Here is a 22415-nt window from a genome sequence, read left to right on the forward strand (position 1 = left end):
TGATATCCCTCCTATAATGTGGGGACAGGACAAATCTAATTTGATGTGATAAAATGGAAGATAAATTCATCGGTGTCTTTAAGATGCTTTTCTAAATCGTTTAAATTTTTATTTCTTTATTTTTAAATTTAGACTTACAGCAAGGTATTAGGCCATTTCAGCCCATGAGTCTGTGCCGCCCAACTTCCACTCCATTAACCTACACTCCTGGTACATTTTGAACGGTCATTGTACGAGACCCTGAAGGATGTTGGTAATGTACCTTTGTCTTTGCTCTATAAGTATGCTGTGTGACCTGCTCAGTTTCTCCAGCATTGTCATTTTACCAGATTCATTTCAATTAGTGTTTAGCTACATTTGAATATCCGAACCATTGCAGTAGTGCTTCCCATTGCATATGGGACTAGATAACATTTCTGTGACTCCATCTTCTGGGTCTCAAAGAGCATTCCTTAAAGAAAAGTTGGGGACATCATCTACCCCAACTATGTTCAACTTTTTTTTGGCTATGTCCCCCCCAGGACTCTGCTCAAAGTTTATGGGCCCCCTTCCTTGTGAAACAGTCAAGTTTTAGTTTCTTCCATTCTTCTTTCCCACCAACTGCATAAAAAGCATGAAAATATTTATGTTACATGAGGTAAAAAGAAAACAAGACATTTACTTGTAGGTGCTGTGGCCCCTGTAGATAGCCATAGAGCCCCATTGAGATTGGCTGTTCTACCCTACCAATGGCAAGGGTCTCTGCTCATGTCTCTGTCTGACTCACTGCCCCTAGCCCATCCAACTAAGTGACACACCAGTGGTCTGATCGTCAATTCAACCACTGCAGCCCTAATTCTCCTTTCTCTGATGCCCAATGCTGTTCATGTCCAAATGTTCATTAAAATATCTGATATCCGGATTCAAGCAAACAGCAAAAAAAAATCGTCCATAAAAAAATTAAAATAAAGAATAAATAAACATTGAAGTAAAAATTTTAAAATGTTCTTCAAAGCAACACACAACTCCTTGGTGAAGATGGGAGGGATCAAACATTCAGCCAACAAAGCCCTATGATGTGCCCCGCCCGCCACAGCTGTTTGAATAAAGTTGTGTTTGAATAAAATTATGTCACCCAGGATGAAGAACTGGCCGATGTCATTTATCGCTGAGGTGACTTGTCGTAAGGCAAACAAAGTCGCCATGAGTGTTGCCTGACACCCCTTACAGTAAGGGAGAATGAAAAGCAAAAACGAGTCCCTTGAGAATCACTGAGTACCCTTCTGGTATGACCTCTGTGACACCCTAACCTAGATCAGTGGAGTCACCTTCCCAGTAGACCAAGAGCTTCGTCTTCTGGGGAACTTTATCACGGTTGGTAGATCACTAATTAATTCTCAAATTCAATTCACATATATTGCCTTATGTGTGGCAGGAAGTACATAGCAGTGACACGGAAGTCTGACTCCCATCTACTCATGGATAGGCAGTTTTTGGCGATGAGTAGCTGCTTCCCACTTGAAAAGGTCACATACAATTTCAGGAAGGGATATAACACCTTCCTAAAAATCTGGCAGTCTTATTTAGAGCATATAGGGACCTCACTGGTGCCAATATAGGGTTACGATCGCTACTGGCCAGCCAGTAGACCTCTGTAAAGATTTTAACTGTGGTATTAGGGTCTCCATATGTTTTATTGTATGCACTGACAATGGGATGATTTTTTTTTGTGTCTCTTTTTCTTCATTCTTTCTCTATTTAATAAGACATAGAGGGGAGGGAGGAGGTTTTCTTGATGTTTTGTATTTGGTATGATTATTGATTGTTAAATATATTTAAAATGACAAATAAAATAATCATTGAATATCCATGGATTGGACTCCAGCATTCCCACAGCTGCCATAGCTGAAGAGACTCCTGTTTGATTCATCAGTAACCTTCAGCACCTTTCAAATCCCGGCTCCACCTTGTTCCCAAGAACCAGCCTCCAACAGCCTGCAGCCCAGAGTACAAGCAACATATGCATAATTTTTCCCTCCCTAACTCCATTTCTGATTGTAAATACAACAGATAACACTTTTATCATCTCAATGTTCATACTTACACATCAAATACATCCAGCACAATCTTGCCGCGCATTTGTTGGTGAAATTAAAGTAGAAAATCTGATGCCTGCAAATTCATTTCTGGTTTAGAGGCACAAAATGCACAATTGAAGTTGTGGGGTTTTTTGTGAGATGTCTGAAACATTGCTCCAGCGACTTCATTGATTCCAGCAGGAGAATGGGCATCAGTGAATTTGTAACCAGTATTCTTTTAGAGCATTATGAAGGCCTCACTACCTTGATATGAAAGAATGTTGTGGCTAAACCTGCAAAGCCTATTGAACAACATTGTTCTAAACAACGGAGTCACCACACAATGGTAAATGAAAGAATATGCTAATTATTTGATCTTGATAGCTGTTGCTCCTGTGACATGGTGCTGATCTGAGGCAGTCATTCAAGCTGACAAGGGCATTACATTCCATTGAAGTTACATCATAATTGGAGTCAATGTGCTGTAGACACCTTTTTTTAATGTTTGCAACATTCCTGAATAGATTTCACAAATTATAGATGAACTTCAGCTTCAAATGTGTTATTGCTAGGATGACTGATTTTAAAGTACAACATGTGGACAGATATCCAGCAGCACTGTCTGTGAGGAGTTCGTATAATCTCCCCGTGTCAGTGTGGGTTTCCTCCAGGTGCTCCAGTTTTCACCCACCCTTCAAAAATGTACAGGAGTTGTAAGGTAATGGGGTGTTTGTGGGCTGAAAGGACCTGTTTCCGTGCTTGTATCTAAATCTCCCTTTGTAGCATTTCCATGTGTGGCAGTTGAGATAAGTAACTAGTTTCCTCTTTCATTTGGCTGCACTACCACTTTACTTATTTTCTTTCATAGTGAGAAACCAGTCCTGCCAAAGTGCCGCCCACTTAATCTCTTGCATTTCTCTTTCAAAATCTCATCAGAATGTTGGCTATCATCCAACTTGAAGGACTAGCAGGAACATCAAGTAGAAAACAAAAGGGGTTCTTTTACAACAAGCTTATCTATCTGAATTTTTTAGTTGGTGTCTAAATTCCAGATATTTTTATGAGAAGAGAAAGCATTTATTTAACCTGCCATTTAATGATTTTCTTTTTGTTTCATAAATTGATTTTGGTCATTCAATCAATATTTTTTGGTGAAAAAAAGTTGACTCCATCAAGTGAGTTTAACCCTGATTCTCCTGTTACATAGAAGTGGGGTTAGAGTGACCCACAAGCCAACATTCTCTGCTAACCTTCCAACCCAGGATCCTTACTAACCACAGAAGGGAGTTCATTTCCAGAAAACTGCTGCTTCCTTCCAGTGATAGCAGAAACATTCCACTCACCTTAACCATGATAAAGCATTGTCACTGATCAACTGAAGAAAAAAATTAGTAACACTTAAGTCTGTTTCTATAGGTGCCTAATCTTTTATCCAGGATCGTCGGGAGCAGACAACTGCCGTTGTTGGGAATCTTCTGGATTTCAAAATCATTTTGATTTCAGTTCCTTTAAGCCAGCCTGCCTGAGACACAATGCCATCTCCAACCCTCTCCCCAGTTAGCTGCCTTCTCTCCTCCCTTCCCGAGTCCAACTTCTGTCACTCCCCCAACCACCCTAGCCCGAGTCGCAATGCCATCTCTCCTCCACTTGCCCGAGTCGTGCTGCCATCCCTTCCCCCTCGCCCACCTGAGTCGCGCTGTCATTTCCACCCCTCTTGCCCGCCCAAGTTGCGCTACCATCTCTGCCCCTCACCCACCCGAGTTGCACTGCCATCTCTCCCCTCTCACTCGCCCAAGTTGTTTTGCCATCTCTCCCCCTCCCACCCTTGCCTGCCCAAGTCGCACTGCTGCCTGCTCGCTTGCTGGCCTGAGTTTCAATGCCCTCTCACTCTTTCCCCTGCCCGCCGCTGTACCAGTGCCAGGGGAACAGCCCCCTTCTTGGATCCCCTGTGTTGGTGATGGTAGAGTGCAGGTGTGTGGGAGATTACGGGTAGCAACAATGCCCATTGAACCGCCACCAGGCTGACTGAAAGTGCTCCAACACTGGACGGGTGTCAGTATACGACAATTGGGAGGTGCTTATAAAGTAGTGGGATGGATGGGATACATGAGAGTTGAGCAAGGGTTACATCAGGTCATGTTTGGTGCCAAACTCCATCTTGGATAAACAGATGTCATGAACCGAAAAAAGTGCCAGTTTCTTTTGGGGGGAGGGGGGGGCGCGGTTTATGGTTTTTGGAATTCCGGATAAAAGCTTAGGCACCTTTATTTCAGACCATAAGATATAAGAACAAAATCAGTTCCATCGAGGCCGTTCTACCATTGCATCATGAACTGATCCATTCTCTCGCTCGGCCCCATTTCCCTGCCTTTGATATTCCATTGAAAATAATAAGCATATATACAAGTATATTTATATGTTCCTGTTTTGTCTGTTTGCAAACTGCAGATATCCAGGAAGGGCAAGAAATGGGTGTGTAATGAGAGTTTATCTCATATACACAAAACTCAAAACGGTCAACCAGTTTACCTATCTCGGCTGCACCATTTCATCGGATGCAAGGATCGACAACGAGATAGACAACAGACTCGCCAAGGGAAATAGCGCCTGTGGAAGACTACACAAAAGAGTATGATAAAACAACCAACTGAAAAACCTCACAAAGATTAGCGTATACAGAGCCGTTGTTATATCCACACTCCTGTTCGGCTCCGAATCATGGGTCCTCTACCGGCATCACCTACGGCTCCTAGAACGCTTCCACCAGCGTTGTCTCCGCTCCATCCTCAACATTCATTGGAGCGACTTCATCTCCAACATCGAAGTACTCAAGGTGGCAGAGGCCGACAGCATCGAATCCACGCTGCTGAAGATCAAATTGCGCTGGGTAGGTCATGTATCCCATCCATCCCACTACTTTATAAGCACCTGGTGGCGGTTCAATGGGCATTGTTGCTACCCGTAATCTCCCACACACCTGCACTCTACCATCACCAACACAGGGGAACCAAGAAGGGGGCTGTTCCCCTGGCACTGGTACAGCGGCGGGCAGGGGAAAGAGTGAGAGGGCATTGAAACTCAGGCCAGCAAGCGAGCAGGCAGCAGTGAAACTTGGGCAGGCAAGGGTGGGAGGGGGAGAGATGGCAAAACAACTTGGGCGAGTGAGAGGGGAGAGATAGCAATGCGACTCAGGTGGGTGAGGGGCAGAGATGTAGCGCAACTTGGGCGGGCGAGAGGGGGGGAAATGACAGCGCGACTCAGGCAGGCGAGGGGAGAGAGAGATGGCAGTACGATGGAGGACCATCGCCTTCCCAAGATCGTGTTATATGGCGAGCTCTCCACTGGCCACCGAGACAGAGGTGCACCAAAGAAGAGGTACAAGGACTGCCTAAAGAAAGCTCTTGGTGCCTGCCACATTGACCACCACCAGTGGGCTGATATCGCCTCAAACCATGCATCTTGGCGCCTCACAGTTCGGCGGGCAGCAACCTCCTTTGAAGAAGACCGCAGAGCCCACCTCACTGTCAAAAGACAAAGGAGGAAATATCCAACACCCAACCCCAACCAACCAATTTTCCCTTGCAACCGCTGCAACCGTGTCTGCCTGTCCTGCATCGGACTTGTCAGCCACAAACGAGCCTGCAGCTGACGTGGACTTTACCCCTCCATAAATCTTCGTCCACGAAGCCAAGCCAAAGAAGAAGAAGATAAAGGACACTATTTGACTTGCTGAGTTTCTCCAGCTTTGTGTTTTTACTTCTATAAAGTTGGAGCTTGGCATTTCTGCTATCCATTTTCTTTGAACAAAGTGAGAATAATTATGTTGAAGCTGTCTCCTGTTTGAAACTCACTCCACATACAACATGAATTTCAGAGGGGAAATGGATAAATGAACAGCATAAATTTATTTCTGTACATATAAGGGAAGTTTGATGTTACTGAGAATCAGGCCTACACAACTTAACGAAGCACAGGATTTATGTGTGAGCCAATGTGAACCAGATGCACAGCCTCCTGCTTCTATATTTGACCTCGTTCCAGATTAATTATTTTGAATAATCATCACTTACTTGGAAAACTTTTTCATTCGGGAACTAGATAGACATTTTACAAAATCTGGATTTTTTAATATTTGCTCTTGGTGCAATGCATTAAAAGACTAATTGCTCAGAGTAATGGCTTTGTACCTCTGCAGTGAATTGGCCAGTAAGCTTGCCATACAAGTCAACAATTCACTTCTTTCTAATTCTGACAAAGCTGGCAGAAGATGATGTTACAAGTTGGCCATCTATTAAAATGCTTTTGTTTTTACAAATACATCTGACTGGAGGAAACTCTTATTTCCAATCAGAATCTATATTCATATAGTGGCTTTAAAGAAGCAAATCCAAAGGTGACTAACAACCACAATCAACAAAGATTGCCTCTGCGTCACAAGCAGATTTTAGAGCATAAATCGAAAGTGCATGTTTGAAGGATCTCCTCAAAAAAAGAAAAGAGGCATCAAGGCTGATAAGCTTAGGGAAGGTATATTGACTCTTTCAGTACCTACTAGGAAAACTAACAAGGTGGCAAATTAAATATGTATAAAAGCGATCTCAATGGAAAATGTAATTGATTCTGAACAGCATTGCCCATTTTAAGCATTTACACCTCCTGAAGTTATATCCACCTTTGCTTTCTAAATGCCATAGCTACTTTATCAATTCTGTTGAAAGAAGTTAGTAATGCACTGGTAAACTTATCTGTTGGGATGACTTATAGAAAAATAGAATATTTTGCAGAGAGGTCACATGGTTTTATCATTTCTTCACATCTATAAAATTATCATTCCTGTGTTTCTGAGCAAAATTCTTCAATTACATCTACAATAGTAGTGAAATTAGGATAACTGATGGCAAAGTGGATTGGTATAACATCAGGATATCATCATCAATAGGGTAACAAGTTTATTTCATTCTTAAACTGGAAGGGCAAGTGTGTATGATGGGTTAAGACTGAATGAGAGCATTGTTGTCAAGTCAAGTTTATTGTCATTGTACAAGTACAACCTGACGAAATAGTGTTCTCTGGTCCTTAGTGCAAAACATGCAGAGATACACAACCAGACATAACACATACATACAGACAATACACACGTAGGACAAGTATTTAATCTATACAAATAAATCACTAAATATTGTTGGGGTTTTTTTGTATATATGAGAGTCTTGGATGGTTTGTGTGAGCAGTGTAATGAATGTGCTATGATTAATCTTTAGTTTGATGTTATTGTGTTTCATATTTATATATCTTAGTAAGGTTATTTTGTGAGATTAGTTTCAGGGGCACAAAGACACAGAAAGGGGGATTCTTTCAAGATGGCAGCTGACATAATCTCAGAGACAGAATCTGCTGCAACTATAGTTGAGGCAGAGAGATGAAAGATTTAATGATGGTTCTTGACACTGAGAACAATGGACTATTTACTTAAGCATTTATCTGGTCAATCCTACACTACTCAGAAGCAGGAGAGAAACATCAAACAAAGACATTTACTTAGATTTTAAGTTTAGGAAGACAAAGATTCAGTTATGATTTTTAGCATTAAAAAGGTTCAGAAAGACTTCAAAGAAGTCATACCACACATTATCAAAATCAGACATTCTTGGATCAAATGAAGAAGAAAAGCCCAACCTATATCAACAGGATTGGAAAAGCAGCCACTAATTCCTTTAAAAGAAGGAAGGCTGTCTGTGGTCGCCATAATAAAAGGAGCAATACCAAAAGTGGAACTCCAACTGTCTCTAAAAGAGGGCAGACTCATGAAAAAAAGGCTATGCTTGATTAAGAAAGGAATCATTGTGGAAAACAGACTACATAACTCTTAAGCAAGATAAGAGGGAGTTTGCAAAATCACTTGTATGAAGAAACACTGCTCTGAAAATGGCTCTACAAAAGAAAATTGTGCATTTTAAAGAGGTCTCAAGTTATGATGTTTCAAAATGCTCTGACTGCAATTTAAAAATCTTCAAGTTCTACCCAAGAGTTTGATGCGAAAATTTAAAATGGACTTATCAGAATTATGCCTAAACTGTAATAATTTGGTATTTCATCACGTGTGCGTGTGCACGCACACACACACACTATACACACACATACATTTGTGCATTGTGGGGTTTAAGATAGAGTTAAGTTTAGAGATAAGAAAGAAATATTATGTTATTAATAGTTTAATAAAAACTATTATTTTGAATTGACCATTGTTTGGTGAATTTTCCATTGCTGCTCCTTTGTTAGTACTAATAAGATTTTATTTGTAATAGCAGTTCCTTTGGTCGTTCAGCATTCCCACTGCCCATGGGAAGAAGCTGTTCCTTAGCCTGGTGGTGCTGGCTGTGATACTCCTTGTAGCGATACTATACATAAAAAAGCCACTCAGAGGCTATGCGGGATCTTAACTTTGAAGTCCAGATGAGTTTTAAGCTAGTTTATTCATTAACACAAAAACATTGATAACATCCATGGTAACATTCTTAAACTTAGTAACATTAATGATCAATTCCCCTCTCTAATGGTCATAAGAAAATATCAGAGCCTCACTCACCCATCATTTATTCCACCATTACTGTCAATGCGAGTTAACTGTCAACCGCCCAAAACCCCTATGCACGCACTAACCCCCAGGGAATAGCATGTGCGCACTGGAATAAATAGATCTCATGCAGCCTCTGGACCCTAGGATGCCGCTGATGCCTGCAGCCAAACCGACAATGGTAAACAATGAGCCTTTGGCTCTTACATTCCTGGATTTTTTCCCTAAAGGGATCAGCTGAAAGATGCTGTGTGCAGGGTGGAAGGAGTCCTCAATGATTTTATGCACCCACTTCAGACAACAATACCAGTAGATCACATCGATGGGAAGGGGTGTGAAATTATTAAGAGAAACAAAACAAAACAGCGATTAGTTCAAACTGAATTTCTGGACTGAGCCACAGAATATGGGTCTAGACTTCGAAGTTAGGAAATTTTGGTCTGAAAGTTTATGGAAAGAGAGTGAATACTGTATTGAATGGACTTCTGGATACAGAATGATAAGTAAAATACTGAATTCTACAACGGGGAAAAAATAAAAGAACTCTTACATGCATTGAGGGTGGCACAGTTAGTGCAATGTTATTACAGCGTCAGTGACCCGGGTTTGAATATGGTTCTGTCTGTCAGGAGTTCGTATATTCTCCCCATGTCTGCATGGGTTTCCTCCATGTGCTCCAGTTTCCTTCCACATTCAAAAAAAGTACTAGGTTGTATGTTAAATGGGTGTGATGGGCAGCACGGGCTCATGGGCTGAAAGGACCTGTTTCGTGCCGTATATCTAAATTTAAATTTAAATTTTTTAAATTCTCATAATGTTGGATCATTGGTAGTCAAGAGAATGATATGGATGATCTGGGGAAGGAGAAAATGAAATGAGAGCAGATTCTCAGAAACACAAAGCAAAAGGCAACATCCCCTTGAAACTGCATTGAAATACGTGCATTCTGTGTCTCAGCATTTGCAACTCCAAACAACATTCACCCACTTAATCATTTGTTTTCCAGTTTTTGTGAAATTGACCAAGATAAATATCAACTGGCATATTACATATAATAATGTTATAATAATATGTTAATGCTTCAAAATTAAAACAACATATTTAAACAAAATATTCTGCATATTGAAATGAATGTACTTACACATCACAATCAAAATACTTTAATTAATTTTATTATTTTAGTTACACTTTCAAGTTTATTTTGCACTGCCTGTTCACAATGAAATCCCACTTTGAAATTAATCTGCCACAAAGCCATGGACTACACAAAACGGATTTCCTGCTGTTCTAGCCCCATAGAAAAATGGCACTGAAGCTTATAATTTCCTGTAAATTATAACTGCTAGTACATATGTATTGTGGTTGACAGAAGACAAGTGTTAGGAATCAGTTAATTAAGTACACTTATTTTTAGAGATCTATCAATGAATAATAAAATGCTACACACCAAACGAACCACTTAAATACCACAGTGGTGCAAAAAGTCATTTCAATATTTTGCGGTAAGTTAGGCAGAGTACAAGGTGCAAGAGGCAAAGGGTAAAGAATTTTAACAAGGCTGCACTGCTATGCTGAAGTCTGCCTCATAAGAATATGCCATGGAGAATTAAAGATATAACATTAGAGCCTCTCTCACCATCTCATCCAAACACTGACAGCAAAACATTGCAGCATTCACTCTGAAACTGTTACTTCAATTGAAAATTTAAGTTATGGAAAGAAGACATTCAAGATTCTGAGAGGGACTGACAAGAAAGATGCCAATAAGCTGCTTCTTCAGGCTGAAGAATCTGAACATGGAGAACATAGTAACAAGTCTAGAGTGAAACACAAAAGTCTGCAGGCGCTATGACTGCAGTAAAGACACAAGAATGCTGGAGGACCTAATGCTGGAAAAACCTAAGACACCTTTCTTTGATTTAAAATAATCTTATATCTTTACTAAAAATAATCAATTTTAAAATATTTAGTTTCATAAAGGCATTAAAATATATGATTATTATGAACAAGGTCAATTGATGTCATTTCAACAATTAAGGAATAAATATGGAATAACCCAGAATACACTTTTTAGCTATCTTCAATTGAGAGGATTTCTGTGGGAAAAGTTAGGACCAACAATGTTTTTACTAGGCTTGTAATGAGTTGGAAATTCTTATCAGGAAAGGTAATACCAAGAAATTTATAATGTACCTTTTACTACAAGCAGGCGCTATTAAACTAGTTCACAAATCTAGACAGAAATGGGAAGCAGATCTAAATATTACAACTGATCAGAAAAGATGGTCAGATCTTTGTCGAGACTCTATGACAAACATTATAATGTAAGGTATAAATTAGTTCAATATAATTATCTGCATCAACTAAATTTAAAACTGCAAAAATTGAATAAAATGAAATCAGATTTATCAGTTAAATTTTTAAGATGTAGTGAGGAGACATGAACATTTTTACACTCTACTTGGTCATGTTCTAAAGAAAGGTCTTTTTGGGTGGATTTAGGAGAATTTTTAGAACAAATTATTGGTACCGTATTTCCACAAAATCCAGACTTTGAACACAGAAGGAACAAGACCTAAGTTACAATTATAATTTTATCAAATGAAATTTATTAAAATAGCATTAGAGGTGACAAGGATGTGTATTGCAGAATCAGATGCATTTTTAAATATGGAGAGATGGAATGCAGAAATGCAAAGTTGTTTTCCTTTGAAGAAAATTAAATATAACAAGAAATACATATGTTGTCTTTTTACAAATATGGAGCCTGATATGCAAATATAGGAGTAAATATGTACTTCTGGCCTCTTAAGAGCCGTGTTATTCTTCTTCCCTAAAATGGTTGTACAAATACCATAGGATCCAAGTGTGCGAATTGACCCTTTGAGCTATCCAGGAAACTAGTTTTCTATCTTTTCTATATTTGATAAAACTATATATCACATTTATATGTTTTGTGTATAGTTTTTGAGTGGGAGTTATAAAGAGGGAGGGAGGTGAGGGAAAGGATGCAATCATTGCAATTTTAGATTTAATCAATATTTGTTTATTTAAAAGTTTATTAATTACATGTATGGAAAAAATTTAAATAAAATATTTTTTCAAATGCTGGAGAAACTCAGCAAATCTCATAATGTCCAAAGGAGGTAAAGATATACAACCAATGTTTAGGGCCTGAGCCCTTCACCAAGGCCTATCCTTTTTTTGAATATTTTATTTAATATTCCATAAATGCAGTAACTACAACTATAATATACGGATATCAAAAAAGAGACCAAATTGATTACATACATGATGGTTTTCAACCCACCCCAAAACCCCTCCCTCCCACCCAACCTCCCATCCAAAAAAAAGGAAAAATGCAAATTGATAAGAAAAAGTATAAAAGGATGAAAAAAGGAAAAAGCAACAAAGGAGAGATGCAGAGAGAGATGTCCTGCAGTACAACTCATCAGTTCTAACGCAAACGTACAGAAAAGAATTCTCGGGGCCAGAAGAATAACAAAAATACCACTACAAATTTAATCCCATTATTTGAGTGTACGGGTGCCAAATTTGTAAAAACATAGAATATTTATTTCTCAGATTGCAAGTTCTTTTTTCCAAAGGGATGCAACTTTGAATTTCAGCGTGCCACCTTGGCAATGTTAAAGGTGTATCCGATTTCCAAGTAATTGCGATATATTTTCTCACAACTGCTAATGCTAATTGAACCAATTTCAATTGAGAAATTGTACCTTCAATATTTCCTAAAAACAGATCAGGATTTAGGATTTGAAGTTTTTCTTGCTTTTATACTCAAGTACCTATATAACCATAGAACAATTACAGCACAGAAACAGGCCAGTTTAGCCCTTCTTGTCCATGCTGAACACATTCTTCCACCTAGTCCCAATGACCCGCACACACTCCATAACCTTCCATAACCCTCTTGTTCATCCATAACCTTCCATACCCCTCTCGTCCATTTGCTCCATGTTGCCTATACCTGCTATACACCTCTTACTTCTTCCGAATCAAATCCCCAATATCTCTCAAAAATGAAAGTTCCCTATACCTGCTAACCTTGCCTTTAATCCTGACAGGAACATACAAACTCTGTACTCTCAAAATTTCATCCTTGAAGGTTCTCCACTTAACTCACACATCCTTGTCTGTAAACAACTTATCCCAATCCTCAAAATTAGGCTTTCTCCAATTTAGAATCTCAACCCAAGGTCCAGACCTATTCCTTGCCATAATTAACTTGAAATTAATGGCATCATGATCACTTGACCCAAAATATTTCCCTACACATACTTCTGTTGCCTGTCCTGCCTTGTTCCCCAAAAGGAGATCCAGTGTTGTACTCTCTCTGGTTGGTAGCTCTATATATTGATTTAGAAAACTTTCCTGAACACATTTGACAAACTCCAAGCCATCCAGCCCTTTTACAGTATGGGAGATTCAGTCAATTATTTAAGGTGGTATGCGAGGTGAAAAATAGGTTGAGAATCACTGCTCTAGATCCAATTGCAACTGAAATATATTGCTTGAGAAAAATTGCAACCCATTTCCTTTGGAATTATGAAACCATGCACATAATGGTATGATTAAAACAGTGGTTTTCAAACTTTTTCTTTCCACTCACATACCACCTTAAGTAATCCCTTATTAATCAGAGAGCACCAATGGCATAGGAATTTCTTAAAGTGGTATGTGAGTGGAAAGAAAATATGTTTGAAAACAAATGATTTTGAGTTAGACGCAAGAGATATCGAGGAGGCTTTTATCATTCAGAGAGCATTAAGTATCTGAAAACACTGCCTGACGGAGTAGTGAAAGCAGAATTACTGCCACCATTTGAGAAGTTCAAAATGTACTGGGGTTTAAGGTTAACCAGCTGTAATTGGGTGGCACAGGCTCGTGGGTTGAAATGAGCTGTTACTGTACTGTATGCCTAAATTTAAATTTTAAAATTAAAAAAGATTAAAGTGTCTCGGCAAACACGTGAATCACCAAGACATTGAAGGCCAAATGCAAGATAATGGAATTAATACATACAGGTAGATGCCCACTGTGAAGCATTAATCTGGTGGGCTGAATCACCTACTGGTGGAATCATAATTGGGTGACACAGTTAATGCAACAATGTTACAGCGCCAGTGACCAGGATTCAAGTCCGGTGCTGTCTGTAAGAAGTTTTATATATTCTTCCCATGTCTGCCCCAGTTGCCTCTGGAGGTTCCGATTTCCTCCCACCCTTCAAAATATACAGGGATTGCAGGTCAATTGGGTAGCACAAGCTCATGGGCCAGAAGGGCCTGGAACCATTGCTGTTTGTCTAGATTATTTAAATTTAAAATGTAAACATTTAAAATTATACTTTAATTTTAAAAAATCTATGACTGATTCATCATCTGGTGAAGTACATTGCAAATTTTAACTGCAGTATGCAACCACCTTTCTTGAATTCTCTGCAAGCATATTTCCATACAAAATGAAAAACACATCTGGAAAATTATAGTGCATAGCTCCGTTTATCAGAATTGAGAAATCACTATTGCCATCAATTGCATCACAGTTAATCATAATCTGTCAAGCACTGTGGTGGCGCACATCGCGACACAGGCAAACCAACTCCACCATATCCCTGTCCACCCTGACAACACTTGCAAGATAGCCATTATCACCCCTTTCGGACTCTGAATTCCTCCGCATGCCTTTTGGCCTCAAAAACTCAGCGCAAACCTTTCAGCACTTGATGGATCCAGTGGGCAGAGACATGGACTTTGTGTTCATCTACCTCGACGTCATACTCATCGCCAGCAGGGAGCACGAGGAGCACAAGGACCACCTCCGCTGGTTTTTCGCATGCCTGGCAGAGTTCGGGATCGCAGTCAACATGGCGAAATGCCAGTTCGGGAAGGACTCCATGCAGTTCTTGGGCCACACCATCACTGCGAACAGAGCAGCACCATGGGCAGAGAAGGTTGCAGCCATACGCCAGTTCGCCCACCTCAACATCCTCAAAGGCCTCCAGGAATTCACCGGGATGGTCAATTTCTACAACTGCTTCATCCCGGGGTAAGTTCGCATCATGAGACTGTTATTCACCATGATATCCACCAAGGACAAAACTCTAGTGTGGACGGAGGAGACCGATGCAGCTTTCATTGCGACCAATGACGTCCTTGCCAATGCCATCTTGCTGGTTGTACCGAGATCCATGGAGACACCAGGTATTGAAGACTGTTCACGACCTCACGCGCCCGTCCATTAAAACCTCGGCCTGCATAGTAGCAGAGAGGTTCGTGAGGCACTGCCTGAGAAAACAAGATGCGCAGATGGCTCGCAACTCCACCCAATGTCAGGGGTCCAAGGTCCACCACCACGTCAAGACCCCAGTCCACGTTTTAACCCCCCCAAAAAGACAGTTCGAGCAGAACCACATCAACATTGTGGACCCATTGCCAGTCTCCTGGGATGCCTGCTACCTTCTCACGGTGATAGACTACAGCACAAGATGGTCGGAAGCGATCCCTCTGAATGACACCTCAACCAATTCCTGCACATTGGATCGCGAGGTTTGGGGAACCAGTGCAGATAACCACCGATAGAGGGGCGCATTTCACATCCACACTCTGGACACAGCTCACAACGCTCCTGGGCATCAAGCTGCATCACATCACCGCTTATCACCCTCAAGCCAACGGACTCATGGAACGCTACAACAGCCACTTGAAGTCAGCCCTCACGGCTTGGTTAAACGGCCCCAATTGGGTGGATGAGTTCCTCTGGGTCCTGCTGGGCAAAAGGTCAGCACCCAAAGAAGACTTGCAGGCATCCTCCACCGAATTAGGCTATGGCGCCCTTCTAACTCGACTAGATGAGTTCTTCCCTCTATCCCAAGACTTTGGCACTGAAGGGAAGGCATAGTTGCAGGACCTACAGGACAGGTTAGCCTTGAATGCACCCCCCCCCCACCCTCACACCATGGCAACTGGCTGGCGTACATTCCCAAAGATTTATCTGCCACAGACTGTGTTCGTTCAACGCAGCCCGCATCCAGCCCCCCTCCAATTACCATATGAAGGTTTGTACCCTGTGCAACTCTGGAAAGACCTTCACACTGGACATTGGAGGTAAAGAGAAGCTGTTCATGGCGGACAGGCTAAAGGCAGCACACCTGGACCTCAGCCAACCGGTTGTTAAAGCACAGCCTAAAAGGCGAGGGTGACCACCAAAGGCAACAGGACACTAGAGCCAGTTCTGGGGGGGGGGGGGGGGGGGGGGGCAGTTGTGGTGTGGCGCACATCGCGACACAGGCGAACCGGCTCCGCGTGTAACGGGCGCAGCAACAGAGCAGCTGCGTCAAGATGGCGCTACTGGGTTTGGGCTCCCTTGTGTTCAGGTGGATCGCGCGTGCACTCGGCTGCGTCATCGCGTCACTGCCTCTTAAAGTGTAGTGCGGGCTTTTGAATAGACAGTTGAAAAAGAAACCAACATCAACTCATGGTTTCCGTTCAAATTCAAATTGTAGCTACCACTACAACACCAACATTCAGTAGAAAATGTTGGGGCGCAGGAACGACTTGACCTTTGCAACATAATGGTGGGATCCAGTGGTAAATCTTGTTTGATTGTTGTTTATAAAACAAAAATATTTCTAAAACGTGCTACAAAATATGGTGATACTATAGAACAATTTTGATATCAATATTTTCTCATGTAGTATCTGTATCATTTTCACATGCTGCATGATCATATGGAGTTTGATTATTCAAATGACATCCAACATCAGGGGAAAAAAAACATGGTTAAATGATTAATTGCTTCAAAACTTCAAGGGTGGAAGAGCCACGTTGCTCATTTACCTGTCAGTGGAATGAAGGGCCCTAGAGTCTTAAACATCCAGCGATGGGAGTTCAACTATCATTACAGCAGTAGGAGAATTTAAGTCATTAAGTTAAAAAAAATAAAATCAATAATGGAACCTTGAAACACCCTGGCTGTTGCATTAAACTGTTCACATATATCCTATGGAGAACCAAATCTGCTGTTTATACCCTGTTTGACCAATTTATGATTTCACACCCACAGCGAAGTGGTTGATTCTTGCCGCACCTACAAGTAAAAGGAATCTCAGGGTTGTATGTGATGTCATACATGTACTCTGACAATAAATCTGAGCTGTCTTGTAGTTATGGATGGACAGTCATTGTTAGTCTTGCCAACAATGCCAAAAATACCAGGATAAATTAAAAAGCAGTATGTATAGCAGATGAATGACAATTTATGAACTCATTAACAAAGTCGGGCCCTTTGATAATTCAAGCAAAATAAGAAATGCATCAAGATTTAGTAGTTTAAAGCAATGCATGGGTTAAAGAGTTAAAAATTCTTGTTTCACTAATACAGCTAAAGAATTGCTAACTTTAAAAAAACTGTTTAAAAACACTCAAATCCAATGGGAATAATGAATGGGAAGATGAATATCAATGTTTACCTCAAAACAAATGATATTGGAAATATAACAATCATATCAAAGCATTATACCATAACGCTGATTTGGAATCTGTACAGACGGTGTCAAAAGATTACAACTGAAGTTTTCAGTCCAAAGTTCAAGGTTCCTTTTCTTGTCACATAATAATACCTGAAAAATGTGACCTACATGATATACTTCAACTTTTGCTTGCTGTAAGAGTCACCATGAGTATTACCCAGAACCCACTCCAGTATGAGAAAAAGAACAGCAAAAGAAAGCCCCTTCAGAGTCCTGAGTGTCCATGAATTTGCCTTTCGTACTCCACCAAAACCAATTAAGCTTTTTGGCATGAGCTGTCATTTCCTCAGCACAGTATTATGATCTTCCACAGAATCTGACAGGAGGAGATTGAACAGACCAGAGAGAAGCTAAATCAGCCTCTGAACGTATGAAAAAAAGCAAGCTTGGCATTTTGTTAGGCAGCTGGCCTTCCACTAATTCCAAGGAATACACATGTGCCTTAAGTGGAACAAAAGCACACAAAGTGCAACTTGAAAAATGACTTTAGGCAAGGTTTATGCAAAAGTCCACAAAACATTTGTACAATAAAATTGTCATTGGCCCATTTCCTTTGGAGTTCTGAAACCGTGCACATAATGATTCAATTAGGTAAGATTAAAACAGTGGGTTTCAAACTTTTTCTTTCCACTCACATACCACCTTAAATAATCCCTTACCAATCACGGAACAACTTAAAGTGGTTTGTGAATGGAAAAAGAAAGGTTGAGAACCACTGCATAATGACTATCTAATTTATTTTCTTAAACCAATTTTTTCCTGGAAATCTGCAAGTGCTTTAATTAGCTTGCCAAGACTGCAATACATTGCCAACAAAATAAATTAATTCCAAACCATATGCAATTTCCTCCTGTGTCATCCAATTCTGACAATGCAACCACATTAATGCACACAGTGTCTTAAGAAAGCAGCCTCTATCCTCAAGGACCCTCACCACCCAGGCCATGCCCTTTTCTCACCACTACTATTGGGAAGGAGGAACAGGAGCCTGAAGACAAACACCCAAGAGCACAAAAACAGATTCTTCCCCTCTGCCATCAGATTTCTGAATGGGCAATGACCAACAGACATTACCTCACCTTCCCTTCCTTTGTATTTATTTATTACATGTAATTTATAACAATATTTGAACCTGTGATTCTGCCGTGAAACAATGAATTTTATGACATGTTCACAGCAATACATTTTGATTCTGACATTTTCCACTGTGTTCAAACCACAACTAACTTCCTCACTTATTCCAATTTTGGGGCTATGTGGTGACCTTGAAATCATGTCATTTATTCCTGATTCCAGGTCATTGGTTAAAAGAAGCAGTCGTCATCCCTAAAGACATCACTTCTCTCCAGTCCAGCTGTCAATGCTCTATGCTCAATTACATGAAAAGAATACAAGCTTTCAGTATTTCAATGGTTTCCAATTGCAAGAAAAAACACAATCTGGCAAATTCAAAGGTGCCACAGGGCCGGTAATCAAAGTGTCCAGATTCTTGATCATCCAGAGATGATACCAAATATCACTACAGCAGTCAGAAAATTTAAATTCAATTACATAAAAATAGGATGAGATAATAATACAGCACCGTCATTATACATGAATTTTTGCCCGTCATTGGCATTGCCCAGACCATTGCCCAGAGCCCCTTTCAGTATGAGAGAAAGAGGAGCAAAAGAGCCCCTTCAGAGTCACCAAGTATTTTACTCTAGCACTCCACCAAAACCAATGAAGCTTTCTGGCATGAGCTGTTGCTTCCTATCACAGTATTATGGACCTTACACGGAATCTGACAGGAGGAGATTCTGTGTGAATATAACCAATGAATGAGTGAACAGACCAGAGATTTTCTGGACTTTCTAAGAACCATCACATAGTAGAATGATAAATATCCTAGTGAACAGTACATTTAAAGGAAGCATGGGTAACAAAGCTTCAGTAAGGGAGTGTGGGAACAGAAACAGGAAGGTTTCAAGGGAGCACAGCCAACAGAACCAGGTGAGTGGAACAAGGGCAGGAACTGGAGTGTCAACAAACAGAGGCATGTATGGGAATCAGTCTCAAGAGTAGACATGGGAACTGGGACCCAGTGAGTGGATGGTGGAGGTATGAAATAGGAAGAGAACACAAGATCCAGGCAAGTGAAATGGAGCATGGGATCCAGGATCCCAGTGAGAATACAGATAATCATTGGTCAACAAAGATGCCTTTTGAAGTGTTATCAGTTTGGCCAGCTGCACTCATCCATTTGCCACACTCCTGTTGGCAAGAGCCAAATAGTCAACAGTCCAGATTTCAAATGGTGAGCCAAACCATTAGGATTTTCAAACAGTCACACTTTGACTGTAACCATGAAACAACCAGTTTCTTTAGAATGCAAATTAGAAACAAATCTGCCCTGAAGAAGTTCTCCTCTCTTCAAAGGGACCCTCTCTCATTGCTCCCCTTCTGCAGTCCCTGTAGTCTCATATTCTATCCATGTCCAATTAATACCTTTTGTCTGTTGGTCTTTCCCACCCTTTCTTCCCTTCACCCTTGCCTTTTAATTCAGGCACCTGCCTGCTTTTAACTCATATGTTGATGAAGGGCTCAGACCCGAAACGTCGGTTGTATATCTTTACCTCCTCTGGATGCTGCGAGACCTGCTGAGTTCCTCCAGCATTTCAGAATTTTCACTGCTGCTTTTGCCTTGTCTTACTTCAAGACCCACAGCAATGTGGTTAATTCCTTAGAGATACTCAACAATTATAATGGGCAATAATTATTAGTCTTACCAGCAATGCCAATATCACAAGATGAACTGAAAAACAGCATGTTTACATGATAAAAATCTATGTCAGAGAGAGGCCCTTTGATCATTCAAGGAAAATAAGAAATCAATCGAGAATTAGTAGATTGGACAATGTCTGAATAAGAGAATTTTGATTCCTTGTTTGACTAACGCAGATGAAGAATTGCTGAACATTTTTTTGGGAAAAATGAACTCTTATTATACTCAGATTCAATGGGAATAAAGAGAAGATGGTGATCAATGTTTATCTCAAAACAAAAGGCATTGTAGAATCTCATAATAATTAACAATGTCTTCTATAATAAACCTCTGCTGAGCAGAAATAGGCCATTCAGCCCATCAAGTCTGCCACACCGTTCAATCATGAGCTGATCCATTTTCCTACTCAGCCCCAATCCTTGGCCTTCTCCTCTTTGGAATGAGCTGTTGCTTCCCATGGGAAATACTACGACTCTTGCAATGATTCTTGACAGGAACAGTCGTTGTGCCTTATGTTACTGAGGAGCCACCGAACCGAGATCATGTGCTTCTCCGGAGACAAATCAAGAAAGGTGAATAACAACATCTTGCCAATTCAGTCAGTTACTTGCCCTTCCCTAATTCAAAGGAAAATACGTTTGACCTCTGCAGAGGAGAAAAAAAACCCCAACTTTTTCGAAAGGTTTAGAGCTGCAGAAATCATATGCAAATTTTTGATGAACAGCTGTGCAATAGCAATTTATTAATAGCACATTGTAAACCTATTCAAATAAGTACACTATTTCTACCTCAATCACTGTGGCTATAGTGTTAAAATATGTCTATTATGTACCCGATTTAACAAGCCGAATTTCACCCTCCAACCAGGTTAAAGATATTGTTAGGCAACCTTTTTCTTTGAACCAAGAGTACAGTGGAACCCCATTATAACACGATAGTTTGGGTCCAAAAAGAATTGGATCACAAAAAAAGCAGTCGCGCTAAATCGGGGTCACGATAAACAGCTTTTTCAAAAAAAATAAAGAACACTTACAATTCCTGTATTTACAATCATCTTTTTTATTTCTTAAAAAAGTGATCATGTGTTCATTGCCTGAATGCCGTGGGTCGCTGTTGGCGAGTGATATCTATAATGCTTCCAAGCTGGAGGATTTTTATGTGTTCTCTAATCTGGGTCTCCAGCCAACCTCAAGGTACTCAATGGCTTCAGACACTTTTGAGATGGGGGTGGAGGCTCCTCATTGTCATTCTCCTGTGGTTTGGGGACTGGTGCTATAGTAACATTTTGGACGATCTCGCAGTCTCTCAGATGCTCATATGTCAGGTATTTGTCATCACTGGTGAAAAACCTCTTTGCTAATTTGAAACAGCCTCTGCGCCTCACCCACCTCTTCATCTGTGAAGTAGAATCATCTTCCTTGGTGGAATGTCATGATGGAAAGGCTGGACCCAGACTCTTCTCCCAGCATCTTCCCCACACATGAGGAGCTGACTGCTACCCAGCCCTTCCCACCGAAGTGGCAAACTTCCTTAACGTTCATGCTTTTCAGATGGTCTTCCAGCTTTGTTGATTCGTCTACAATTCTATAATTTATGCCTGTAATTCTGCTTGAACACGGAGATGATCCCCTGATCTAGGGGCTGGACCTTAGATATAGTGTTCTTTGGGAGGCAAGAAACTCAAGATCTTTCTGTCGCAGCTTACTAGGTTGGGAGCTGGCGGGTGGGTGGGACAGTTGTCAATCAAAAGAAGAACTTTGAGTTCTAGCTTTTGCTTACAGAAATGAGCACGGACAGCAGGGACAAGTTTTGTAAAACCAATCCCAAAAGATGACACCGGTCATCCAAGCATTGCTGCTATGCATGGATTCGAACAGTAACCATTTTACATTGACATGGTGGAAACGGGGGGGGGGGGGGGGGGGGGGGCACGGCAGTTGTACACTTATTCTTCCAACCTAGCCACATTCTTCTAAGAGTCTTTAGTTCTACCTGGTTTTCGCTGGAAGCGGCACTGTCAGCTGAGTGAATTTCTCCAGACTCTAACACTTGAGAAATCCCGTGATAGCGTTTAAACCAGTTTAGCCATCCATTGTTATCTTTGAGCTGAGGTTTCTCCATTAATCAGCTAGTCAAACTTCTTGGCTTGAGCTTTGAGAATAGGCCCAGAAACTGGAAAGCCTTCTGAGCATACTTGAACAAACCACTTGTACAGGGAGTCAGAGGCTGACATCATTTGGCTGTCTTCATGCGTTTGGCCTTTCGTCCTGCCTCTTCCTAAACTTTCCAAAGTGACGCGCGTAACTTATCTTCCTGAGACTTTCAGCCTCCAAGTGTTGATTCAGGTATGCCGAGGTCGCTTGAAATTCAGGTTTGACTTTTATTCTTGGTTAAGCTTATCTTTCACTAAAAAAGAATTTCTTCTGCTAATGGTGCATTCCATTTTGATCTGAAAATAATTCCAATTCCAGA

At 40.7% G+C, this 22415-nt stretch overlaps 1 protein-coding gene and 1 long non-coding RNA gene across 4 annotated transcripts in view; one reads left to right on the forward strand and one right to left on the reverse strand.

The window, feature by feature from the left end:
* Nucleotides 1-8296, forward strand: part of LOC138745107 (uncharacterized) — a 63472-nt gene extending 55176 nt beyond the window's left edge. Inside the window, exons 2-3 of the long non-coding RNA XR_011346034.1 lie at nucleotides 133-253; nucleotides 4506-8296. This is a non-coding gene — a long non-coding RNA (uncharacterized lncRNA). The remainder of the gene's footprint in view (nucleotides 1-132; nucleotides 254-4505) is intronic.
* The window catches only part of plcg2 (phospholipase C, gamma 2), a 141440-nt gene that overhangs the window by 114171 nt on the left and 4854 nt on the right, over nucleotides 1-22415 (reverse strand). The gene's annotated exons all lie outside the window — the stretch shown is intronic.

This window comes from Narcine bancroftii, chromosome 10, assembly GCF_036971445.1.
Source record: "Narcine bancroftii isolate sNarBan1 chromosome 10, sNarBan1.hap1, whole genome shotgun sequence".
In the NCBI taxonomy this organism is placed as follows: Eukaryota; Metazoa; Chordata; class Chondrichthyes; order Torpediniformes; family Narcinidae; genus Narcine; species Narcine bancroftii.